This window comes from Dasypus novemcinctus, chromosome 17, assembly GCF_030445035.2.
Source record: "Dasypus novemcinctus isolate mDasNov1 chromosome 17, mDasNov1.1.hap2, whole genome shotgun sequence".
NCBI classification, from domain to species: Eukaryota; Metazoa; Chordata; class Mammalia; order Cingulata; family Dasypodidae; genus Dasypus; species Dasypus novemcinctus.
Window position 1 is genome coordinate 18,702,110 of NC_080689.1, and position 12,243 is coordinate 18,714,352.

Consider the following 12,243-nt stretch of genomic DNA (forward strand, 5'->3'; position numbering starts at 1 on the left):
ATTTTTCTGTAAGCCTAAAACTGCTCTAAAAATAAAGTCTATTTTTTTAAAAAGTTTTCGCTTTCAGAGGAATAAGAGCTAAGTGAGGAAAGGAAGATATAAAATTAGGAAAGCTGTCATTCACAGGCTTTCAAATCACTCCACAGATTATGTACTAATTACAGAGGGACATACACTTTAAAATGGTCACCACTTCGATCAAGTCACCACACCTGGCATCACTAAGTATGGGAAAAAATTAATATGCATCTCCTGGTAAGATGTACCATGTATTATGCAGCAACTCCTACAAAGCATTTTTCCAAAAAAATGTTTAACCCAGGTGCGTGAGGTGAGCAGGATCAGAGATAAGACCAGGGTCCAAATTGGCATCTGACAAGCTGGCTGGGCTGCCACAAAGGATTATCAAGGAAACCCAGTGTTTGCTGGCAGAACCAATTCTAGTATTAAAGCAGAACCAGAAGAGAACACCGTTATTTTCATGTGGCCATTGCTTGCCCCCAAAATTCCCTCTTTAAAGGAGGCACTTTTCAACTTGAACTATTCCTTCCAGAAGAATTCCCAATGGTAGACCCTAAGTACTTTTCATGACCAAAATGTATCACCCTAAAGTAGACAAGTTGGGAAGAATATGTTTAGGTATTTTGAAAGGTAAGTGGTCCTCTGCACTGCAGATCCACAAAGTTCCGCTATCAATCCAGGCTTCGTAAAATGCTACCAATCCAGATGGTCCATGGGCAAATTATGTAGCAGAGCAGGGGAAGACCAATTAAGACCAAGCTGTAGAAAGAGCTAGAGCATGGACTAGGCTCTATGTCATGAACAATATTTAAATCGATCTGATCATCAAGTGTGCATCACACCTCCTATTCTGCCAAGACTTCTTTTTTGTTTGCGTTTAATGAACACAGTTTTAGAAACATTACAGAATAAAAGCCCAGACATCTTCACTCTTTTCGTGATTAAATGCACATTAGCAAATCTATGCCTTGTCCTGATGGCTGTTGGAAAGCATGCGCGGAGAGGCTAGAAGTGCCACCTGGATTTTGTGAAATGTTTAAAAGCCATGGCCCTGTCCTCCTTTTATTCATTTCCCCCATCACGGTTTAAGTATAAAGCACTGTGAATGAAGGTAATTGTCAGGGTTAGCTGCAGGGGTGTGCATGTTTTTTATTTTATTTTTATTTTTGAGGAGAGAGGTAGTTTTACTTTAATTTTATGAGCTCCTTTTTATGGTGGCCTAATTAAATGCATTGGTTAAAAGCAACTAACCAGTTGTTCTTAGAATATACTCTCTACCCACACAGTGGGAGAAAATATTTGGCAACCATATATCTGATAAGAAACTTATAACTTGCATATATAAAGAACTCCTATATCTTGAAAATAAAAAGATAAACAACCCATTTAAAAAATGGGAAAAAGACTTAAACAGACACTTCTCCAAAGAAGAAATACAAATGGCTAAAAAGCACATGAAAAAATGTCCCAATTCTCTAGCTATCAAGGAAATGCAAATCAAAACCACAATGAGATACCATCTTACACCCATAAGATTGGCAGCTATGAAAAAAACAGAAGAATACAAGTGCTGGAGAGGATGTGAAGAAAGGGGAACACTCATCCACTGCTGGTGGGAATGCAGAAGGATCCAACCATTCTGGAGGACAGTATGGCGGTCTCTCAAAAAACTAGCCATAGATTTGCCATATGACCCAGCAATACCACTGCTGGGTATATACCCAGCAGAACTGAAAACAAGGACACAAACCGATATATGTACACCAATGTTCATAGCAGCATTGTTCACTATCGCCAAAAGTTGGAATCAATCCAAATGCCCATCAACAGATGAGTGGATCAATAAAATGTGGTATATACACACAATGGAATACTACTCGGTTGTAAGAACAAACACACTACAAACACATGTGATAGCATGGATGAATCTTGAGAACCTTATGTTGAGTGAAGCAACCCAGACATTGAAGGACAAATACTACATGACCTCAATGATATAAAATAACCAAGCTGCCCTAGATAGCAAGAGACTGAATGATAGGCTTACAGGAAATCGGAGGGTGGAGGAAGGATGTGAGCCGATGTCTGCAGGGGTGGAATTTAAGACGAGATGGTGGTAAGTATGAACACAAAGAAGAGATAAAATGGGGGCAAGGGGTTGCCTTTGGTTGGGGCTTTGCGGGTTTGAGAGTGGCTGGGGATGGGCAGATGGGTAATATTGCCCAAAAGTGGGGGGAGGGAGGGGTAGCATATGAACACAGGAGAGTGTCAGGTGTTGGTGGAGAGTAAAATGCCGAGAAAATCATATCAAAATATAATAAAGAGGGAAACGGACTTTGGCCCAGTGGTTAGGGCGTCCGTCTACCATATGGGAGGTCCGCGGTTCAAACCCCGGGCCTCCTCGACCCGTGTGGAGCTGGCCATGCGCAGTGCTGATGCGCGCAAGGAGTGCCGTGCCACGCAAGGGTGTCCCCCGCGTGGGGGAGCCCCCACGCGCAAGGAGTGCGCCCGTGAGGAAAGCCGCCCAGCGTGAAAAGAAAGTGCAGCCTGCCCAGGAATGGCGCCGCCCACACTTCCCATGCCGCTGACGACAACAGAAGCGGACAAAGAAACAAAAGCAGACAAAGAAACAAGACGCAACAAATAGACACCAAGAACAGACAACCAGGGGAGGGGGGGAAATTAAATAAATAAATAAATCTTTTAAAAATATATATATATAATAAAGAGGGTTACCTGTTTAGAATGCTCGGAGGGGAGGGTTGATGCAGGACGGGCTCCTGGGGAATGTCTAAATGCTCATTCTGCCAGAGTGGGTGACACCATGGGGTAGAAACCCAAGTAGTGAGAGTGGGGGTGGACCCACATCCTGGGGAGGTCTAATGCCATCAAATAGAGGGAATTGTATCCCTCGAGAGAAAGGGTGGCTCCCAGGGCATTGGGGCAGTTGAGCAAGTTAGGCCCTGAACACTATTTCATCTATCTCTGGAAGTGGCTCCTCGGGAAACAGAGGTTGGCTGTCACTGTGGGCACCAAGGTGGAAGGGAAAATGGACGTTAAATGTGTGGAACCAAGGTAAATGGGGGGTAAGAGAGGAGTTTCGTGAGAGTACACAAGGATAGATATAAAACATGTAATATTACACCATAACATATAGGAGATGACAGACTGATAATGTAAACCATAATGTAAAACATAGGATAACTAAGAATTTAAAAAACTGTGTATCCTAAAGTATGCACCACAATGTAAGCACAGATGTCACCTTGTTTGAAAGCTATTGTCTCAGACTCTGTACATCACGTTAAGTAAATATGATGTGAATAGGGTGTAAGAGTATCGCTGTGGAAGGGAAAAGGTTTTGTGGTGGATGTATGGGAGTGCTGTATATTATATATATGCATTGCTGTGGTCTAGGGCTCCTGTGAAGTTCAATAATTAGGGGAAAAAAAAAAAAAGAAAAAGATAGGATGTAGAATTTTTTCCAAGTCAACACGTATTCTTTATCTAACCTTTAAACCCATCGCTATATGCCATTTCCTAGTTAGGGATCCTGACATTATATTGGGCTTCAAATTTCGGGGAGTTCTGGATCACAGAGTGGTTCAACAATGGCAACGGAGGAATACTGGTATAGGATACCACTGACAGGTGATATATGGCTGACAGGGAGCTGTACAGAACATATGTCCAGGGTGCATGGTAATGTTTGGATATACTCATAGTGGCAACAATTAAAAACCACAGCAGGGGGGGTACTGGGTTCCTGGCCAGTGGTGCTTTGTCATGGTCCCTAGGGGAGCAGCGACAGTCTCCCAGGTGCAGCGGCGGGGACCGGGAGGGAGTGAGGGTCCAACAGTGAGCCCCTGACGCTAATGACTATGCTTGTGAGCTGATAAGCCTAAAATAAGAACAAGGCCTAGAGCAGCATTGTGCCTGGGAATTTCCTCCTGTCAGCCTTCATGTTAATCAAATGTGGCCAGTCTCGAAGCCAAACTCAGCATGTAAATGCAATGCCTTCCCCCCAGCGTGGGACATGACACCCGGGGATGAGCCTCCCTGGCACCGAGGGACCACTATCAACTACCAACTGATGATGCAACTGGAAAATGACCTTATATGGAAGGTTCAATGCAGATCAGCAGAATATCCCTGTCTACATAAAATAACATGACTTTAAAAGGCTGTTTGACCTAATGTAAGGGGGAAATGGAAAGGAGAAATGAGTTTATATGGCTACGAGTCTCTAAAAAAGAGTCTGGAGGCTGTCAGAAGGATTGCCCTTATGCACAACTGAGCAGAGTCTGAGAGACAGATAAAGCAGATACAACCCCCAGGTATTGGTTCCTTTGAGGGCTAAAGAGACCCATGAGAGTTATGGTCATGGCAGATGGGGTTAACTACCAGGTCAGATGGCCCCTCTTTGGAACTGGTGTTTATGTGTGATGAATCTAGTCTCAGATGGGATCTCTCTTCATAAGACTTTCATGCTAATGTGCTGGAGTTGCAGTTAGTGTTGGGGTTTAAGATATATCTAGGGGATTTGAATCTCTGGACTGACAATGTGATAGCCAGGTCCTGAGCCTCAACAGACTCCAGCACCTACAATCTGATTTATTGGACTCACCACACTCAGCTAAGATGGAGTTGAAGAAGGATAACCACCAAACCATGGAGCCTAGAGTGATTACAACTGAAAGTGGGAGGATTGCATCCAGCATCCATGTGGAATCTGAGCCTCCTCTTGACATAGAGGTGCAATGGACACAACCAATCCAATGTCCACATAGAAAAGGTGGCATTGGATTGGGAAAAGTGGACATGGTGACTGATGGGTATGGGGAAAGGCAGGAAGAGATGAGAGGTGGAGGCGTCTTTGGGACATGGAGCTGCCCTGGATGGTGCTTCAGGGGCAATCACCGGACATTGTAAATCCTCACAGGGCCCACTGGATGGAATGGGGGAGAGTATGGGCCATGATGTGGACCATTGACCATGAGGTGCAGAGGTGCCCAAAGATGTACTTACCAAATGCAATGGATGTGTCATGATGATGGGAATGAGTGTTGCTGGGGGGGGAGAGGTGGGGTGGGGGTGGTGGGGTTGAATGGGACCTCATATATATATATTTTTAATGTAATATTATTACAAAGTCAATAAAAAAAAAAAGAATATACTCTCTAGCCAAATCTAACTTTATTTAGACACTGTAGATGGACAAGCTTGATTGTTCGACCCAAAATGAGAACATTAAGCAAACATCACGGCCCTCACTAATAATATTGTGAATTTGCTGTCAAAAGCAGAAGTTTCCATTGGCCAGACAGCCCCATCAGGCATTTTCCTCACCTGACTCTCAGTGCCACCAAGGGCTCTCCCTTCTGGCCAGACAGTGCCATTGAGGGTCCTCCCTACAGGTAAAGAAGCCCACCTCAGGTTCTTCTGACAGACCAGGTGGTCCCAACAGAGCTTCTTGCTCCATACCATCCAATCTTGAGGGAGGGTTCTACCTGTGAACCAGAATGTCAGCCCCAGTATTCAGCTCAGTCAGCCTGTAGCGTCAGGAGTTCTGATGGACCAGTCTGTGAGGGCTTGGGTCCTGCAGCTTGATCAGTCTATTACTACCAACCTTCTGCTGGTGAGTCAGCCAGTTAGACCCAGTGCTTCACAGAATACCACTGTTAACCTCTGGCTCTATTCTCAAACAGATAATACCAACAGGCAGACAGGTCAGTGGAATTCCTGCATACATACTTGCACCAGCGTCCTTCACTTTGCCTGTTCTACCTGGAAGCATTGCCACTCTCATCCCCCTGCACACACATAGGTGTCCATTCAGCTTCTGCAGCCAGGGGCACCTGCGCAGATAGTTCCACGGCGGGTGTGTCCCCCACAGGTGATAAATGCCACTCAGAATATGTTTGTGCAGGCTTCTTTGTGTCAGGCAAATCAAGCTCTCAAACAGGCTAAGCAATAGAAAACCTGTCCTGTTTGCAACAAACTCTTTCCTTCCAATGTCTACCAGGTCCATGTGGAAGTGGCTCATAAAGACAGAGAGTCCAAAACTGGGGAAAGACTAGAACCTGAGAAACTTGTGGCTTGTGCACCATTTCTGAAGTGGATGAAAGAAAAGACAGTTTGGTGTCTGTCATGTAAATGCCTGGTTTCAGAGAAAGAGTTTATCTGTACTTGCTAATGTACAGCCTGGAGTGGTTGTTCCACCCATGCACTTTCTATGACATCAGAGGTCTTCTGGAATATAGCCGGACCAGGGACCTAGGGAAGAAGTTGCCTGTGGATTACAGTAACAAAGGCTTTCAGTTAGACATTGATGCTAATGGCAGCCTGCTGAGTCCCCATATTGATTTCATTACCATAGTGCCAAAGGAAGAGGTTGGAGAAAGGAAAGTCTTTTTGGCAGTACCTGCTGGCATATGCTCCAAGTCATTTGTAACTGTGTACATTAAAGTGAGGCCTCAGGCTGAACATATACCCAGCAGCCCTAGCACACAAGCGCTCATCTGTCCCTTTTGCTTTGGTACCTTTGTGACCATAGAGGCGTATGAGATCCACTTGAAGGAGAGCATCACATCATGCCCACAGTACATACAGTTTTGATGTCTGCTTTCAAGTGCATCCACTCCTGTGGTATTTACATCAGAAACATGACACTGGCCACAATTGCTGTACACTTGGTGCACTGCAGAAGCGTGCATAAAGATAGCAGCTCCCACCTTCACATGCGACCTGGTTTTATTGAAAACAGTCAGTGGTGAGGCGATCCATGATGACCTTTTCTGTGAAGAGAAAGCTGGCTGATAGCCCTTCTTGGGCAGAAGACCACAGGGCAGGCAGGGAGCAGCCTTTGATCATAAATGCCAGTATAGCTCCTGTGCCAGATAAAGTGGTGACTGCTGTGCCTTTGAAGAGGCACAGGAATGACAGTTGGATAGAGAATGTGCTGATTAATGATTAAACCCTAAAAAATAGGAAGACTTCTTATGAAGAAAAAAGCAGCTTCTTAGAGATTATTTCTAAAAGAGACCATATCCTAGTATAAAGGTATAGAACTGTTATCCTCACTCTTGTGGGTGTGGAAATTGATATACCTTCATTTTTTGGAAAAGGAGATATATTTGCATGAAAGTAATTTAAAAATCACAAGCCTTACGTACTTGTAGGCTTTGATATGTCTAAGCTTAAAAATGTTAAACACAGGCGGCAGACTTGGCCCAGTGGTTAGGGCATCCGTTTACCACATAGGAGGTCTGCGGTTCAAACCCCGGGCTTCCTTGTCCCGTGTGGAGCTGGCCATACGCAGTGCTGATGTGCGCAAAGAGTGCCGTGCCACACAGGAGTGTCCCCCGCATAGGGGAGCCCCACACTCAAGGAGTGCGTAAGAAGAGCCGCCTAGCATGAAAGGAAGTGCAGCCTGCCCAGGAATGGTGCCGCACACATGGAGGCCTGACACAACGAGATGACACAACAAAAAGAAACACAGATACCCGTGCCCCTGACAACAACAGAAGTGGACAAAGAAGACGCAGCACATAGACACAGAGAACAGACAACCGGGGTGGTGGGGGAAGAGGAGAGAAATAATAAATAAATCTTTTAAAAAAAAATGTTAAACACAAACTGAACTTAGAGTAAGAACCACTAAACTTGTAAAGAAAATTAAGAAATCTGAAGTACTAGGTAATTAATGGTTTTTTCTATTGAGGTTCAAAATATGTCCTTCACTCTTGTGTTGAAATAATGGATTTCAGATAATTGCTTTTTAGATTAATTTCAGGTGCTCAGAAAGACTGCTATATAAGGAAGCAAACTTCTTTCAAATTTATTGCTTCCTAAAGTTTGCATTTGTAATGATTACTTTTAGTGTTTTTCTTCAGTCATATAAATTATATTTTTTGATACTTCATTCTCATCTTGTTTTCTCAGTATTGTCAGTATTGTGTGATAAAAACTGAAATCCAGAAATGCTGTTTGTTTTTTCATATAAGGGAATATTAACTTATTTCAGAATATATTAACTTGATTAACTGCAAATTAAGGCATTGTTGTCCTTCAGTTAGCTTCACATGTAGCAGCAAATGATACAATGTTTAGAGATGTGGGTACAGAGGCTTGGGATGTATAGATTTCTTTTAGGCTGTACTGCATTATTTTACACAGATTTCTTCTTAGTAAGATATTTGCAATAGATTATAGTTTTGATTTTATCTTTTTCAAAAAAAAAAAAAAAAAAAGTAGAGGTTTCCCTTCAAAGAAATGACTATTTTGTAGGGCTTGTCTGGACACTTTTACAAATCTCATGTTTGAGTGAAATATTTTGTGTTGGGTTTGTTTTTTTTTTAATGTTTAACCTGAATTTAATCAAGCCCTTAGAACTTACTTTGAGTGAAATGAAACATGGGGAATAGAGGAACAACTTAATTGATACCACAAGGAAACAGACAAATCCAGAACATGAGATATGCTATAAGGTAGCTAGCCTGGTTTTTTTAAATCTCAGTGAAAAAGGCGTATGGGAGGTGTCAGTTCTAGGTTAAAAGAGACTCAAAAGGGGAGCGGATGTGGCTCAAGCGGTGGAGTGCCTCCTTCCCACACGGGAGGTCTCACATTTGGTTCCAGTGCCTCTTTAAAACAAAAATAAATAAATAAGCAAAATAAATGATGTGGCTCAGTGGTTGAGCGCCAGGTTTCCACACACAAGGTCCCAGGTTCAATCCCCAGCCTCTGGTTCCTCAAAAAAAAAAAGAAAGAAAAAGCCATAGCCACCTATGAATCTTGGTAAGAAAAAACAGCTGTCAGTGATATTTGGTGGACTGCTAAGGAAATCTGTATATGAACTGGAAACTAGATATTAGTAGGGAATTATTAATTTTCTTGAGTGTGTTGTTTTGTCAGAGAATATCTTCTTTGGAGAGGTTTGTTAGCATGGTTCCAAATAGTTCATCAAAAATAAAATTATTTTTATGATACTACAGACACATGTAAAATATCAAGCAAAAATTTCAAAATACTAAAAATTGTTAAATTTGGTATTGGGTATATAGATGTACTGATCTGTCAACTTATCTATCTAAAATTTTGCATTTAAAATTTTTGGGAAAAATACTACTCCACCAAGAAATCTAGCCAAGCAAGAGAACAATCAAAAGAAAAAGCTTGAGAATGGGGAAAAAATCCAGGTAAAGGAACAGGGGATGGGTATTTATATACTGAGATACAGGAATAAGATTAAATAACTACGGAAATTGTAGGTACATCATAGAATATAAAATTATAACTAATAAAATTTACAGAACTGGGGGAAATTTCTTCTCATCTTTTATATCAGTGAATCAATAGATATGCGTGAAGTTGAAGGAATAGAAGAGGAGGACTTGGAAAAATATGATCTCAACCTCTTGATATTTTCTGAATTTCTTCTTATCTTTACAGGCAGGAAACTAACAGTATCTCCAATGGAAGAGAAACAAGTTTTTGATATCCAGAAATTCCTTCCGTTTTACCTGAGTTTCTTTTTCTCCAGTTAATTCATGTAATCCTAAATCGAATACATTTAATTAATATACCGTATAGTGTGAATTCCTGTTATTCTGAAAGCATTTCAATCTATCTCACTTCCCAACTGCAACTGATTATGGTGGGAGGCCTGGAGTGGTATTTGCTAAATGTTGGCAGCTATTATTTCTAAAATATGGGCGTTAGGATGTTTGGGGTTTATTTTATTTTATCCACTCCCCGCCCCCGTGGCTTTTTGTGTGCTGTCTGCTCTCTGTGTCCGTTCACTGTGCGTTCTTCTGTATTTATTTTTATTTATTCCCCCCTCCCCTTGCGGCTTGTTTATGCTATCTGCTCTCTGTGTCCGATTGCTGTGCACTCTTCTGTGTTTTTGCTTGTCTCCCCTTTTGTTGTGTAACCTCGCTGAGTTGGCTTCTCCATGGCACTCGCGGGCCCGGCGGCACTCCGCGTCACCCTGGCTGGTGGCTCTCCACAGCAGGTGGGCGAGCCTGCCTTCACAAGGAGCCCCAGGGTCGCGAATCTAGGGCCTCCCATATGGTAGACGGGAGCCCAACTGATTGAGCCAGAGCCGCTTCCCATTAGGATATTTTGATTTATTCTTTGTGCTTTCCTATATTGACCAAATTTTTATAATGATCATGGATTTGTTTTCCAAAATAAGTCACTGTCATAAAAAAAAGTTTTGAGCAAAAAATTACAAACTGCTTGCAGCAATTACCATTGTTGGGTATGATTATGGGTGTTCTTTTCTTTTTCTCCTTATTGTTAATCCTCATTTTCTAATTTTCCTATAATGAATGTATATGCATATGTGTATTTCCTACACATATATTTGTATTTTCTAATTCTCCTGAGAATGGATACCAAAGCCACTCCACACTGGTCTCACTGGCAGGCATACTGTGAAGTTTACATTTCCTCTGATTCTTGTGGCTTCCAGGTGCCTGTCTCCCTCTCTTTCTCTCTTCCTCTCCTTCTTCCCCACATTCCAGTTTCAGAAATTCTTCGGTCCTTTTTCTTCCTCCTCAGGTGGTCCAAAGGAGAATCCAATCTGCTCCCCATGTCTGATCCATAACATTTCAGAGCTTCCACACGTGGTCTCCTTTTGGAAGAACCCATGAGTACTACCAATACGTTGGCATTATCCCAATTAACACTCAGGTTTCTATTACCCTTTTAAAAAATATTAATGAGATCCTAGTTTCAATTCAAACTCCTAACTTCAACTGACTCTCTGTGGTCCCTCCCAAAGTACACACTATTTTCCCCTTAGGGTTCTTATTTAACATAAACTTTCTTCGATTTTTAATTGAGTTGGGTCTATAATCTGGAGAAGAGATCATAACAAAACAATTTGATTCAAGAAACGGTCTTTAGATGACTGATTTTAAAACAGTAATAAATACAGAAGACTAAATGAGTCAGGCTAGAGTCATCAATAAGTTTATTAACTCAATTTTCCCTTTGTTATTTGGGTATCATACATAACAGCAAACTAAAATGGGCTATTGCTTCCCTCCCTCTCAAAATCAATTCTAGGAAAATGGCAGTAATGTAAAAACTGTGAGAACTCCCTGGGTAGACGGAAGCCTATGACCTGGCAGGGGTGGGAATGGGGACTGCAGCACCATCCTAGGGCAAACAGTAGCCTGATACAGTATAGAAGGATTTCATATTTTACTCTCTGGCCCCCTTTCCCTTCCACCCTGAGAAGAACATTCCCTGCCCTTTACCACCGAGAATGGCAACAGTCCAAGTTGCCTGGAATCAGGGCAGTGTAGGCATCCTGCTGCAGTGAGGAATGATGAAAACAGGAACAGATTTACCAGCCATTCTAGGCATTCATTCCTCCCCCCCTTCTCTCCAAATTCCCAAGACTAGATGAATGAATTACAGTTCACAATTTCTTCTTCCCAGCGTCACTTCTAAGCATGTAAAGGCAATCCCTGACTCGTTGCCTGGATGACATGGGAAGTCAAGGAAGAGCAGTTGTTGGTGCTTGGTGCTGTCACCCAAAAGAGCAATTTAAGATTTCATAGAGGTAAGACATGATCCATCATCAGTCAGTTTCAGATTCTGAATACTTTTTATGTTTGGAAGGTTTTTTTTTTTAATATCCCACCAGTTTAGAGGTAGAAGAGACCTTAGTTATGTTAACACTCATTTTTAAAAGATGAGGTGTGAGTCATTAAGTAGATTAGGCAGAATTAAGACTAAAACACATGTATTCAACACCCCTGACCACCGAGTATGTCACACTAGCTTTAAAATAAATAGACAGAAAGATAACACTTTAGAGGTAAAATCTTATCAAATTCTTTCATTTTACACATGAGAAAACTAAGGCCCAAACATGTCAAGAGTATAGAGCCAATTGGTGATGAAGTAAGAACAAGATCCAAGTTTTCCGATTATAAGCCCCATTCTCTACACTAAACCTTCCTAGTTACTCCAGATTAGCATATTCCAAAAGATGTACTGTCACAGGATGTGAATGAGTGATAGACCTCTAAAAAAGGGTTCTATATTCAATAAGTTTGGAAACTGCCAAATAAACAAGGCCAAATATTTACTTACTGTGGGACCTCTTCAAACCTTAACATGCTAAAGCATATTATGAATTCGACTAAAGAAACATTCCATTGTGCCACATTCATCACAGAACTGGAGCACAACTACGGAAAATAC

At 41.9% G+C, this 12,243-nt stretch overlaps 1 protein-coding gene and 1 pseudogene across 1 annotated transcript in view; one reads left to right on the forward strand and one right to left on the reverse strand.

The window, feature by feature from the left end:
- Positions 1-12,243, reverse strand: part of SRD5A2 (steroid 5 alpha-reductase 2) — an 84,656-nt gene that overhangs the window by 47,494 nt on the left and 24,919 nt on the right. The gene's annotated exons all lie outside the window — the stretch shown is intronic.
- Positions 597-7,566, forward strand: LOC139436785 (activity-dependent neuroprotector homeobox protein 2-like; annotated as a pseudogene).